Here is a 14580-nt window from a genome sequence, read left to right as displayed (position 1 = left end):
AACAGATGCACATGTGAAGATCGAGCTTGGAGACCTCAAGGGACACAAGTTTGAAGCATTGGTAAGTGCCCTACGATAGTTGTGTTCTATTACTTTTCCCTAAGGTGAATCCACAAAGGGGAGCAAGCCCAAAGCTTTGCGGAAAGCTTCGAACTTCTCACGAGGAAGTGCCTTTGTGAAAAGATCGGCGAGGTTGTCCTGTGTTAGCACATAGGCCAAGCTGATCTCTCCTGCTGAGAGTCTCTTCCTGACATAGTGATAATGCACCTCAATGTGCTTTGTGCGAGCTTGAAAAACTGGGTTTCTCGCAACTGCCAATGCGCTTTGACTGTCAGTGAAGATAGAGGTGGCAGACTCCTGTCCAACACCCAAGTCAGCCATAAGCCGTCTGAGCCACACACACTCAACCGTAGCTGTGAAAGCTACCCTGTACTCAGCTTCACAACTAGAAGTGGCCACAGTAGGTTGCTTCTTGCTCAACCAAGATATGCATGAGCTACCGAGCATAAAACAAAAACCACTTGTGGACACTCTTGTGTCATAGCAACCAGCCCAATCTGAGTCCGAAAAAGCATGTAAATCTGGCGGCAACGATCCCCCCTTGGGATAAAACAACCCAAGATGTATGGTGTCACTCAAGTAGCGAAAGATGCGTTTAACTGCCTTCCAATGCTGAGACCCTGGGCTATGCATAAACCTGCTCACCTGTGAGACTGCAAACTGAATGTCCGGCCTTGTAATGCATACATAAATGAGGCAACCAACAGCTGTCTGATAGAGTGTGACATCAAAGTGATCTCCAGCATCATGAAGACTCAACTTCAAACTTGTCTCCATTGGAGTAGCAATAGGCTTGCAGTCTTCAAGGTCATACGACAAGTGGGAGCAAAGGTCTCATCAAAATCAATGCCCTTTTCTTGAGCATAACCCTTTGCAACAAGTCTAGCCTTATAGCGATCAACACTACCATCTGGCTTTCATTTCAATTTAAAAATCCACTTACATCCAATGGCCTTTTTACCAAGAGGCAAATCACACAAAGACCATGTACCATTCTTCATTATAGCATCATATTCACTTTGCATTGCAGCCAACCAATTTTCTGAATTTTGTGCCTCATCAAATGAAAGAGGTTCTTCCTCTTCACACATACTAGACACAGCCAAAGCATAACAATCTGATGCATAAGAGGCATGCTGAAAACCTGAACGAGTACGACTAGTCATAGGTGCATCAATCTTACTATCACGCAAGGTTTGCACCAGCCATTTAGGCATACCTCTAGCCTGCTCATTTTCAGCCCTATCCTCATGAATTACATCCTGTAAATCTGCATCAGAAATAGGCTGATGTATGATGTCGTTTGAAATCTGCATAGGCTGAATATTTGCCTCATTAGGACTTACATTTGAATTCCCACCTGTAAAGAGAGGCAACAACGTATCAAATACATCTCGTGAGCTCACACCTGTCTCTTTGGTACATGATAACAAGGGCTGCACAGCATCTTCCACAAAAACAACATCTCGACTAATCAAGATACGCTTTGACTGCGGATGATACAATCTGTAACCCTTGCTCTCAGCACTGTAACCAACAAAAATGCATTTGACAGCCTTATCATCCAATTTTCTGCGTTGTTGCACAGGCACTAAAGCATAGGCCAAGCAACCAAAGACACGCAAGTGACCAATAGAAGGCTTCCTGCCATGCCAAGCTTCGTATGGAGTAATAGACTGCAAGGCCTTAGTGGGACACCTGTTGAGTACATATGCAGCACACATGACAGCCTCAAGCCAAAACGCATGTGGCAAAGCTTGGCTCTTGACCATACATCGTGCCATTTCCATAAGTGACCTGTTCTTCCTCTTAGCAACACCATTTTGCTGAGGGGTATACGGCACTGTACATTGGTGTTTTATCCCACGACTAGCCAGAAATGCATCAAACTCTTTAGACATGTACTCCCCCCCTCGATCAGTACGGAGGGTGCCCACAGTACAATTGGATACATTTTCAACCATAAGGAAAAACTGTTTGAAGCACAAAAACACTTCGGACTTTGCCTTCAGTGGATATACCCATGCATGCCTTGAGTAATCATCAATGAAAGTCACGAAGTACAAGTGTTTACCAAATGACGGAGTTTGCATAGGCCCACATACATCACTATGTACAAGCTGCAATTTGCGAGTGGCCCGCACAGAACCATCCTTTGGAAACGCAGAACGCTGCATTTTGCCCAAAATACAGCCTTCACAAACATGTTTCAATGGTGCCTCAAGAGGGGGCAATGAAGCAACCATATCAAATTTCTGCAAACGCTGCAAACTAGCAAAGTTCAGATGACCAAAACGAGCATGCCATAGTTTTGCATCTGAAACTGCCTTTTCATCAGAAACTGCATTTGCTGAATCTTCCACACACTTGTCATAAGAATTGAGCCTATACAGCCCACGAAACAAGGTGCCAGATACAATAATCGTATCACCAGAAGTCAAATCATGAACAGTACATCTGTCATCCACAAATTTGACTACAAGTCCAAGTCTAGCAAGTGCAGAGACAGACAATAGATTCTTCTTTATCCCTGGCACATACAAAGCATTTGAAAGTGTGAAAGCGCTGCCATTTGCAGCAGTAAGCATAATTTTACCAATGCCCTTCATTGGGTAAGAAGCATTGTTGGCACATGTGACAGTATTCCCATTAGGGACAGCCTCAAGAGAAGTGAACATATCACGATGCGAGGTAATGTGCTTTGTAGCACCACTGTCAAAATACCAAACATGAGAGTCAACAGAAACTGCCAAACATGCATCATGTACAGATGGGTCATACTGGCAATACACGCTAAATGCCCATTCTGTATCCTGCACAACATTTGCAGAATCTGCATTTGTAGATGCATCCGCTATTGTGGCTGCATTTGACTCTTTCTTCTTTGCCTTTTTAGCCTTTAACTTAGGGCAATTCTTAATGACATGATCATTTGTCTTACAATAGTTGCACCTGGTCTTTTTCTTGCCTTTATCAAGAGCCTTCTCAGACTTATTGTTGCTACCTGTGGAAGGAGAAGAAGTTGCAGACCTACTAATAGGAGAAGAAACAGTGGAAGGGGCTGCCTTACCACTTCTTCTCTGCTGCTGGGCAGCAATAAATGCTTGATCAACTGCACGCTGCCTGGCCCTGTTTTGCCTGGACTGCGCTTCTTGCAAGAGCTTGTTGACTAAAGTATCATACTTGACAGCATCAGGTCTGTCCTCATTAAGAAGTCTCCACGTGGAAGCAAAAGTCTGATATGTCTCAGGTAAAGCATCAAGAACAGTCTGCACAAGAGAATGATCAGGAATAATCTCACCTGTAGAAATCAACTGTTCTTTGAGATCTTTAATCTCAGCAAGAAAAACATTCATGTCATCATCTTCTTGCATAATCTTCAATTCTAGCTCTTTACGCAGGTAAGCGATTTTTGCCTCGTTACGACCTGCATACAAACCAGCTAGAATATCCCAAGCTTGTTTTGCTGTTTTAGTTGAACGAATATGTGGGGTGATGTTACGTTTGACAGAAAGTGCAATCAAGGCATGAGCCTGCGCATCTTTACCATCCCAACGAGCTTGTTCAGCAGTGGGTAAAACAGCAGCAACAGTAGAGCTGCTAGAACCTGCAACATCCTCAACAGATCCTACATCCACAGAGCCTGGACGTACATCCGTACCCTGCACAATGTTCCACACTCCTTTTGCAACCAAAACATGCTGCATCATGTATGCCCAAAGTGGGTAGTTGCTGTCTCCATCCAGTTTGTCTTCAGCAGACAACATGCGAAATACATCATTGCTGTTATCAGCCATGGCCACTGACTGAAACTGATGCAAAAGCTGCCTGTAATGAAGCAAAGACTGAACAGAAAACAACTCGTGCTATGTAGCACGGTCCACAATAGAGTATGTATGCCTGTTTTGCAGAAAACTGCTGTCGAAATTTCTGCAGAAAATGACGAAAATACCTGTGCAGAACTTGAAATGCAAAAACGGAGCCCGAAACGACCTCAGATGCAAATTCTGAGAACGCAAAGCCCTACGAGCTTATATGCAAAGTATAGGGACCTGCAAGCGCTCGTGAAAACTCACCTCAATCGGAGAACGTGAGTCGGAGGGTGCTGGCTGCGTAGCCCTGGGAGCCGATGCCTGCTCTGATACCAATTGTTGGAATTAGGGTTGCAGGAAAGCACACAAAGCTTGGAGAAGAAGAAGCAAGAATGCACACAACACAAGTGTATTAGATTGTGTCAATGTACAAAGATAAGTTAGCCCTAGAAGGATGGGCGTATATACAAGCCGGGGGAAAAAACCTCCTAAAGAGGGAAAAAGTGCCCCGGCGGTCCTAAGTGTGTTCACACACATCACTGCCTATATATATGGCAACATCTTTCAATGGAAAAATTTACATCTTCTCTCTTGATTTATTGAAATTAATATTAAAGAATAATTTAAAACTCCTTTTAAATGATAACCAAGCTAACTTGGCCCCCATTCCATTGTGAAGCTTGCAACGGGAGGGTTGAAGCCGCAATAGGAGCATTTTCTCTAATCTCATTGTTGCATGCTTCTCCCTCCCGAGGTGACATTTTGGCGTTTCTGGGATGGGGCCATCTTGATCACCGCCTTGTAGTGCTTGATGCTACAATCACATTGCTTTAGTCAGATTTTGATTCCGAGATCGTTTGCTCACTCTATGAGCAAAAAAACCGCAACGTCTGAACCTCCTCTAAGCTCAAAAACCTCTTATTAAATTCTACGCAAGTGGGGGGGGATTGTGAGATGTCTTAAAGGCAAAAACATTTTGCTTGAAGGGGTGAGGGCTGCTATAAGTCTCTTCACACCAAGGGGCGAGGGGAGAAGAGTTAAGGACACCCTCTCCTCTCACAAGAGTGGGGTGACTAAAAATGGGCTTATCTCACAGATAGCTGATTAGGAGGTGACGAGAGGAAGGCTGTGAGGCATGACTGCAGGTACCAACAAGTATAGTATGCAGGCGCAGGGTGGTAGTACGGTCTCGTGATATGGCCTTGTGTAGCGTGCAGCCTAGGGGTGTGCTCTACACGCAGTGAGGTACTGGTCATAGAGCACTCGGGGGTTTATATAGGTGCAGGGTACGGTTGCGGTACTGAGCAAAGTACAGGTGAAAGGGACGGTGTACCATCAAAGTGTACTGGTCTCACTGGTCTGCATGAGCCTTAGGAAAGATACGGTGGTGGTGCACAGGAAAAGCTATGGTACGCATGCACCCTTTGGTCAGAGGCAGCATGGATGTCCACATGGCAGTACGTGCGGACCATACAATGGGCGGTCAGCCTTTGGTCCTTACGCGGCCATTGTACGAGCACCCTAGTGAGTGTGTACGTTCCTTTTTGGGGTGGGGTCCCCAAATTTGGGGTGTCCGCCTCAATTTAGGTGCCGGAGTGCCTGGGGGGTGAATTTTTTTTCCAACGAAAATGTCTGAGATGTTCCCCTAGTATTTGGAGTGCAGACCGTCCGTCAATCGGACGCTCGGTCGTGCATTTATTAAAGTTTAAAGGTCATCATTTTTAAGACTAAAAATAGCTAAAATTTGCATATAAGCTTGATCCGGTGTCTGTTTTGGATGCTATAAAATCCTATACTAGGGTAAAATTACACACAGATTCCAAATTTGGACTCGAAATTTGAAGATTCTAAGTGAAAATGAGTTGTTTATTAAAATCACTGATTTTTACACCATGGAAACTCATAAATTCATCTATTATTACAGGGACATTTTTTTTTATTAATAAAGATGGGCATGTTACATGCATGTGCATATTCACTCTTGCTTGTGGTTGGACAGCATATGCACACACACAGACACCTGCAAGTGCATATTCACTACACACACATTTGCACATACGAGCATTACACATAAAACACACACACACCCCCTCGCTATCCATCTATACCCTCTAAAAACCCATACATGTGCACCCCCTATCCACACTCACCCACATGGGCACACACACACATTCACATTCACAAATATACTCTCACATTTCTGCACACACATGCACACGTGTGCATAACCCTCACACACAAAACTCATACACAATCCTAAAACACCTACACGTTCCTCTATCGCACACACATTCACAAATTTATACTCTCTCACACACAAACACACTTTTTGGAAAAAAATTATCCGTTAAAGTTTTGAAATACCCCTCCCTCGACTACTTTTTAAAATTCCCCCTTAATTTCTTTTTTTTAAATTAAAATTTAAAAAAAGGCTCTCTCTATTTATTTATTTTCTAAAAAATAAATTTAAATAAAATAATAATTAAAAAAAAGTAAAAATAATTAAAAGACCCCATAGATTTATAAGGACTTGGTGTGTGTAGTTTTTACCTTGAATGTAAGTGCTTTAGCCACGACACACAGTCTCGCATCGACTCCATTTCCTTTTGTTTGATGTTGTGCAGCTATGCCACAAGACTCCATCTGTCACCACTTCTGGCAAAGCTGGGCACAAACACATTCTTGAGCTGTGTGAAATTGACTTTATCATTGGGTTTGAGGGTTTGGAACCATTGATGTGCTTTTCCTTCTAGGGTGAGTGAGAAAGCATGAATCATTGTTACATCACTTATTGGCCCACATGTTTTACATGTGGACTCAAAGATCTCTACATGTTAAATAGGATACCCATCCCCAGAGAATTTTTGATCGAGCTTTGAAATGATGTGTGGCTTCATTTGGGAGGGTCGAGATTCTAGAGTAGTGCCTAGTTCCCTGACCATTCCTCGGTCCATTTCTACGGCCATATTCAACAAATCCATTCTCATGGCCGCATTAAGATCTATGGTTGGATATGCCCTTGGTATTTGAGGAGCTACTCCCCCCCTAGCTAAACCTCGTCCCCTTCCTATGTTGGCTCTTCTAGGTATTTTTTGTATCTGGGACGGTTCGGCCATGTCATTCTGTAATGGCTCATCATTAGTCGTCTCTGTACACCTTTATAGAATTAAGAGCTCCATGTCCTATAGGAACGTGGGATGATTGATCATCTGCTCAATGTCTTTCTTGGTGTACAGGCGGTCTTCCACTTCACCTGCTTCCCTTGGTAGATTATCCCCCTTCATTTAGGGTTACAAACCCTTCCTCCGCTCTTGGCTCTTCATCATTAATGGGTTCTAAGTTTGGAATTTCTCCCTCACTCCTGCCCATGACTAATTCATGCTCTTTACCACGTGATTGGAGTAAGTTCACACTTCCCATCTCCTTTTGTTTGGCTCTAGCCCTTCGAGTATCAAGCTCTTGCTTCCTTAAGCTCAATTCTCGTAGTTGTCGTTCTACCTCAATCCTTTTCAGATCTAATTCTACTTCCTTTGAGGTTGGGAAGAATACTTGACCAGTCCTGGCTGCGCTTTCCATGTCTCTTCTCATCATTCAGGGGGGAAGGTTGGATAGGTACTTCTTGCCTTGGACCAAGTCCAATGCTGGTTGACGGACCCAAGCCCGCATATTGTGCCTCTTCATCATTGCTGGTTTGGAGACCAAAAAATCCTCGGGCTATATTAATGATACCGTTGGATTTGGTAGGGAAGGGTGGTTTCTCCTCTTCCCCAAACCCAAAGTATCGTAGCCCTTCTTCCATGGATTCTTCACTACTAGTTTCGATGGTGGTCAGATTCCTTAAGACACTCAATTGAGTGCTTACTGAGTGGCCTGAACCCACACTCTTTTGATAAGAAGATCCTAGGTGATTTGATGCACTATCGTTAAAAGGAGTGAGGTCATCTCTGATGAGCGTTCCAGATCTCAAGTGCATGTGAATAGGATTTGATAAGCTATTTTGCTGCCCCAATTAAATTCTGGTCAGATACTGTCGACTTGTTTTCTGAGGCCGTGAGATTGCAGAGAATAGTTCACGGCATGAAATGTCAGAAAACTGGCACAAAGGGGAATTGTGTCCATTCATTTATGAGAAAATGCCTTATATATGATTGGCCCTTATTCACACTTGGGTGCCCAAAACTTACTTAACTAAGGCCTTGGGTGGCCAATATCTCATAATGTACAACTTTTATAGTGCCTTTGCATAACACTTATTAATGTCCTCAAATGGAGGAGCATATTTGTTAATTCAAAATGGGATTAATAGCATCTTGGAAAATTGTTGATCATAACAGAGTAGTTCACTCCCAGTGTTCTAGATCCATTAGTGCTTACGTAGAAGGTATGAGACTCATTGCATACCACTATGGCCTCATGGATAACTTGTTCGTCCAAGTTTTGACCCTTATAAACATTCTCATTAAATTATTTTGTTAACATTGTCCTCCATTTCACAATTTTCCTGTCACACAAAAGCGTGGATGAAAAGCACTAGACACCGTACCATTTCCCGTCACATGAAAGCGTGGATGAAAAGCACTAGACACCGTACCATTTGCAACCATATCATTTTGTGTGCTTTGTGGAACAACAATCTTTTTTTGCAAGATGAATCCATTTCTTTCAAGCATCTGAACTTCATGACGATCCAAATTGGTACCTTCCACCACATGGCAAACCCCAGACGGCGTCGGTCCTGGTGCGCATATCATATGATCCTCGTCAACAGCCCAAGAGTGTGTCAGAGACGAATTGCAGAACCACACATACCCCCCAACAACTCCATCAAGATACTTTCTGCGACCCCAAAAACATGTAGCTAGCACTCTACTATTTCTATCCAACCCCACATCAATAATTTGAGAGCCACATGCGACATTCTACTCCTGGCATTCTTTGCTACTACCAGGAGTAGTTGTGCGAATTGACCACATTATTTTGGGCATTTAAGTCTCCACACATGCACTTCTCCACACTCTCTGCATTCTACATACTATCCTAGGGACGGTCTACTGTCACACAGTCACATACTCTGGCCGATGACTATCTTCAAGAGTCGATGTAGCCAAACCCACTCCATACCACACATGGTCCTTAGACACTATATCCCACATGGGCCTAGAGTCGGCGGCACCATGTACCACTTCACCAAAAGGGAGGTCCAAATATATCAAATCAGTCACCCAAGAAACTGATCTCCGTTTCCTTGCATAGTGTCTACCCTTGGGTGTGGATTTTTGCATGTGCTCATGAGCTATGGTGTAAGATGCATTCTTTGTGCCATTTATAAAACACTTGCCAATAGCAATATAATCCCCAACAATGGCCAAACACTTTGGACTATCCCCACATGACACATTTGAAACTGGCACATGTGGCTGGTAGACATATGTTATCAATCTTTTAGAAATGATCGAGGTTGTTTTACCGTAAAGGTCCTCATCTTGAAGACAATCCAAAGAAAGATTCATTATCAAAACAACTTTCCTTATTCATGCCATTGTCGAAAGGATAGTCAGAAAGCCAAAATCATAACCTGACATAATGTAGTATCAACACAACAAAAAATAATATCCCAAGCTCAATTTTAGAGACGTTGGAAAAGAGTTACCATCATCATGAGCATCCTCAATATTCATGTCTATCTCTGCATCCAATAAGTCCACCCTTGGCTGCTCTTCCACAACTTTACCTTTATGTTACACATGCAAAATAAAGCAACAACCAACTCAAGACAATGACCAATAGCTATAAAATGCCTACATTGATAAATAACCAAACTTACCTTTCCTTTGTGTAGGTCTCTTTTTCTCCACCTCCTCATCAACCACCTTCTCCACATCGAGAGGATGCCCAAGCTTGAAATTCTGGTGGAGATCTTTCTCTCGCTCTCTCCAAAACATGACCTTTCTCAAAGTCAGTCCACCAAGGGAACATCTCCAGCTCCCACTTGGACAACTTATGCATACTTTGGGGATACATACACAAAGCCTCATTATCTATAGCCAAACATTTCTTTGCTCTTTTACAGGCATGATAGCCAAATTACCCCTTTCTTTCAAACACACAAAATATCAGAAAACATTGAAAAGCAACATATGATTGAGAAAGCATCTTTGAGCTAAAAAGAATGTAGCATTTTCTTAAGAACATTTCCAACACCACTTGCAAAAAACATCAACCTGTAAATCAACCTCTGGGCAGCCATCTGGACCATGTCAGACTTCTTTGTTGCCTTTTCAGCACTCTTTTTTTCCCTTGTGTCTTGGCCTATCTCAAGAGGGAACAATTGCTTCCTCTTCTAAATCTTTATCTCCTCGTAATAATCATAGAGCAAGCAATCATTGGGCACCACCATGCCATTAGGCTCTTCCACAAAATCTTTAAGGATAGCATTTGCCCCTTGTAAAATCTTTTTAAGAGTGACCTCTTTTCAAAGCCAGCTTCAAAGCAAAAAGAAATCACATCACAAAGGAAAGTATGCATACGATATAAGAGTAAGTTTTGAAAATTGTAAACCACTAAACACAAGTAGCTATAGAAAACCATGACTTACTTTCTATAGACATGATTCTACACAAATGGATATCATTTTCATTACACTATGTCCAAAATTAACATTGTCTTGAAACGCAAATAGAGTCACTCTATACTAATCTCAATAGAAATGCAATTCATCATTGCAAAACACACGACAAAATACCTTCCCTATGTGGTCACCATATCTCGTGGTCAATTCCTCTATCTCTTTGGCTTCAAATTTTTTCACCTCATCTTCTCCCATGGTCAAGTACACTTGCTCAAGCTTTTTTTCAAGTCTTGAGTAATTTGAACCTTCACATAACATTAAATATCATCACATGACAATTTAAGGCAAAGCATGAGTATCAAACAAATCTTAAGCTATCAAATGCTCACATTCTAAACAAGCTTTCCCAAGTATCTACAAGTAATAAGAGGGTACCAAGGCTCGGCTCCCTTTGTATTCTTCTTTATAGTCAAAGTAATTAACTTTCTATCTCTCTCTGGTAAATCTTTCATGTGATCATCATGATTAACAACACTAATGTTGGCACAATTCGTAATCTCGTCCTACAAGGTTGTGGTCACCAAAGCATGAGTATTTAAGCTTTAAAAAATGAAGATAAAAAATTACAATTTGCTCGAGAAAAACACCACATGATCAAGATCTCAATTATAAATTTATATGCAACTTACTAATTCATCCTTTGAAGGCTTGCCAAGAGAGTGATCTTGCTCACACATGTAGGATCAATGATCGTACACAATACACGGTGGTGCTTTGCTCTTGTTTGAGAAAATCTTTCTTTGATAGCTTGTGTCCAAGCCACCGTACGATGGTTTCCCTCCCACACATAAAACATCCTACCCACAAGGATGTGCAACTCCGGTCTACTTCTTAACTCCTCAAACTCCCTGTTGATGTCATGCCAAATAGCATCCCATCCACTAGTAATGTCATCATTCACATAGGTAGTCTCTTTTTCACATGTCCAAATGGAAACTATAAATACTCCCTTTTCTAGCAAATATCCCTCTTTGCCAAATGCAATCTTTAGACCAAAAACATCTTCCCTTAAACCCCTAGCACGGGCATAAGGAATAAGTCTGCACAAAGGTATCATAGGACATTGAAAACAAATAAACAATCTAGTTTTTTGCATGATATCCTCATCTTTGTCAATGTAAATCTTATTCTCATCTTTGTTATCCTCCAATGGAGGCACCTCCGATCTCATCACATAAGGTACAACCTGTAAAAAAGCTTATTTGCCACTACCCTCATCCATAAGAGAGCCACCCGGCATAGATTCAGTCCACTGTCTGACTGTCCACCTCCTCCTTAGCATACAAACACCCTGGGCATCCTGAACACCCTCAATATTAGTCTCCACAACACCCTCAGCATCCTGAACACCCTCAATATTACTCTCCACAACACGACGAATTTGATCCAAACTAACTGTTGCCTGAGACTTCCCTTCCTTTTTAGCTGCTTGTGCCTTTTCTCTCTTGGTACGCTTTCCCTCACCAACAGTGGTGGATTGCTTGCACATCAAAACACAACCATTAATCATTCCAAACACAACCATTTATCCTTCAAAACAAAACCATTCACCTATGAATCACCAAAAAAACTTGACCATTAAACTACGCATTACCTTGAACTTTGTCTATGTCTCAAACATCAGCTCCATAACCCTTCAACTTCATCTCAAACCCTCCATGCATCCTTAATGCTCACTTAACTGTCCTAATTATGCCCTCAACAAACATTTTTCTATTTTAGATTTGTTTGGGTAAAATAGTTGCATCCAAGTGTGGGTTAGATGTAACAAGTTGGCATAATATAGGCGATAAATGCCAACATTTCTGCATAGAACATATGGATGATGAGAATGTGAATTTCCATGCCATGCACTGCCCCTAAGAGAGTAGAAAAGCACATAGATCTTCCCCCATAGCCTAACAACATCAACCTTGAATGGAAGAAGAAGATCTCACATAGAGTTGCTACTTAGCAAAAAACTCATACTATGTCTAGAGACATTATATAGGCATAATATGTACTTGAAGAAGCTATAAAAACATAAAAAAAAACCCTGGAAACTTGGATTATGCATTAGATATCTTATACATGCATGCATTTTGCATTATGTGCTATCCTCTTGAAATCGTGCATTAAAGGTCTTATGCATAATGCATTAGGGATAATGAATTAGAGCTCTCATACATAGGAGCTCTATGGATGTAAGAGCATAATGCATTAGAGCTCTAGTACTTGGAGAGCTATATGCAAGCACATATGCATAAATATCAACATTAAAAATCACACACAAGCATGTAAGGGTGTGGCATAACCAAAAAAAGAAACATAGTAGGGATTTATGACTCTTACCTCCAGCATAAAATGTACTTGAAGAAGCTTACGCTTGAACAAACATATGGTTCTGGAGGTTTTCTCTCTCTTCAAAGATGACTGAAGAGCTAAACATACACAAAAGGTCTATACATATATAAGAGCTAGTACATTGAAGAAGCTTATGCTTGAACAAACATAAAAAAAACCCCAAAAACAGGCCACGCCGGTGCAGCCTATTTCTGGGGGGTTTTTTTTTCTTCAAAGATGACCGATGCGGCTCTTGGAGAAGCTTTAGCCCAGCCAGCAATGCCAGGCTTGGGCATATTTTCCTAGAATTAGATTCTATGCAGCCTAGCTCTTATGTGTATAAGCTATACTATGCTATGCTATTTTTAGATCTTATGCACTTATATGATATAAGAGCATGCTCTAAGGCATTGTATATAGAGCATATATAAGATATACATACACATAAGATCTAAAAATATATAAGATCTATACATATATATGCTCTTATGCATAGCTACTACGTGTTGCATAAAAGTAAGCATAAGAGCACTAATAAGAGCATAATACATTAGATATCTTATACATTAGATAGTGTATGCATGCTCTAGTATATTGAAGATTATGCTTGAAGAAGCTCTATGAACTAGCCTATGCTTGAACAAACATTAAAAAAACCCCAGAAATAGGCTGCGCTGCATGCTCTAGTATATTGAAGATTATGCTTGAAGAAGCTCTATGAACAAGCCTATGCTTAAACAAACATAATATATATAAAAAACCCAGAAATAGGCCGCGTCGGCGCGGCCTATTTTTGGGGGGGGTTTTTTTTTCTCTTCTAAGATGATTAAGGCGGCTCCGTCCTAGGAGAAGAAGCTTACACATTAGATATCTTATACATTAGATATTGTATGCATTAGATAAATAGTTTTATTAGATATTTATTGTATGCGTGCCATATATTGAAGCTTATCCTTGAAGAAGCCCTAGTATGAATTGGAGCTCTAGAACAAACATTAAAAAAAACACCAGAAACAGGCCGCATTGGCGTGGCCTGTTTTTGAGGGTTTTTTCTCTCTTCAAAAATGACTAAGGTAGCCCCAGGTAGAAGAAGCTTTAGCATTACAATCGGTGGCTTGGGCATATTTCCAAAAGGGAAAAAAAACCCCAGAAACACACGTGGCTTGTTTTTGGGTTTTTTTCCCCTTTTGGAATATGCCAAGCGACTCCATAAATCCTAGCATAAGAGCTCCCGGAAGCAATAAAACCATTTTTTTAAAAAATAGCACAAAGGTAGCACTAATAAGAGCTTGCCAAAAGCACTAATAAGATTGTCTTGGAAGCTATAAAACCATTAAAAAACCCTAGAAATAGGCCGCGTCTAGCTGGTTGTTGATTATGGCATTGATGGGAGGTAATATTCCATGTGAAGCTTACAAGCATTTACTTTTGTCTTGCAATTTGGTTGATAAAAGTTATGTTATGTTTTATAGGAGAGAAAGTGGGTTGGGTTGAGCATTATTGCCGTGTATCAAATTTGGAGATTCGGCACCATGTTATTGTCATGCATCACTCACCCTATGGATACAATGAGACTGGTGGTTTCAGGATAATAGAGGTAGTGTGTTTAGTGGTGGTTCCAGGGAAATTTGTTCGGTATATATGATTTTTCTTGCCTCATTTGGTTGTTGTCATCCTACTGCAGTATACCTCATTTCTTGCCTCATTTGGTTATTGTCATCCTACTGCAGTATACCTCTTCTATGCTCTTTGTAGTTT

The 14580-nt window shown here is 41.3% G+C and overlaps 1 long non-coding RNA gene across 1 annotated transcript; it reads right to left on the bottom strand.

The window, feature by feature from the left end:
• Window positions 1-9384: 9384 nt before the first annotated feature.
• Window positions 9385-13517, bottom strand: LOC147620800 (uncharacterized). Its single transcript, XR_015269994.1, has 3 exons — window positions 10615-13517; window positions 9697-10354; window positions 9385-9603 (listed from the first exon to the last, which is right to left on the bottom strand). It is a non-coding gene; the product is annotated as an uncharacterized LOC147620800 (long non-coding RNA).
• Between the last annotated feature and the right edge of the window lie 1063 nt (window positions 13518-14580).

The sequence above is a fragment of the Cibotium barometz genome, chromosome 31 (assembly GCF_041138505.1).
Source record: "Cibotium barometz isolate CiBa-2024 chromosome 31, ASM4113850v1, whole genome shotgun sequence".
Lineage (NCBI taxonomy): Eukaryota > Viridiplantae > Streptophyta > Polypodiopsida > Cyatheales > Cibotiaceae > Cibotium > Cibotium barometz.
This window is presented reverse-complemented; position numbering and strand designations above follow the sequence as displayed.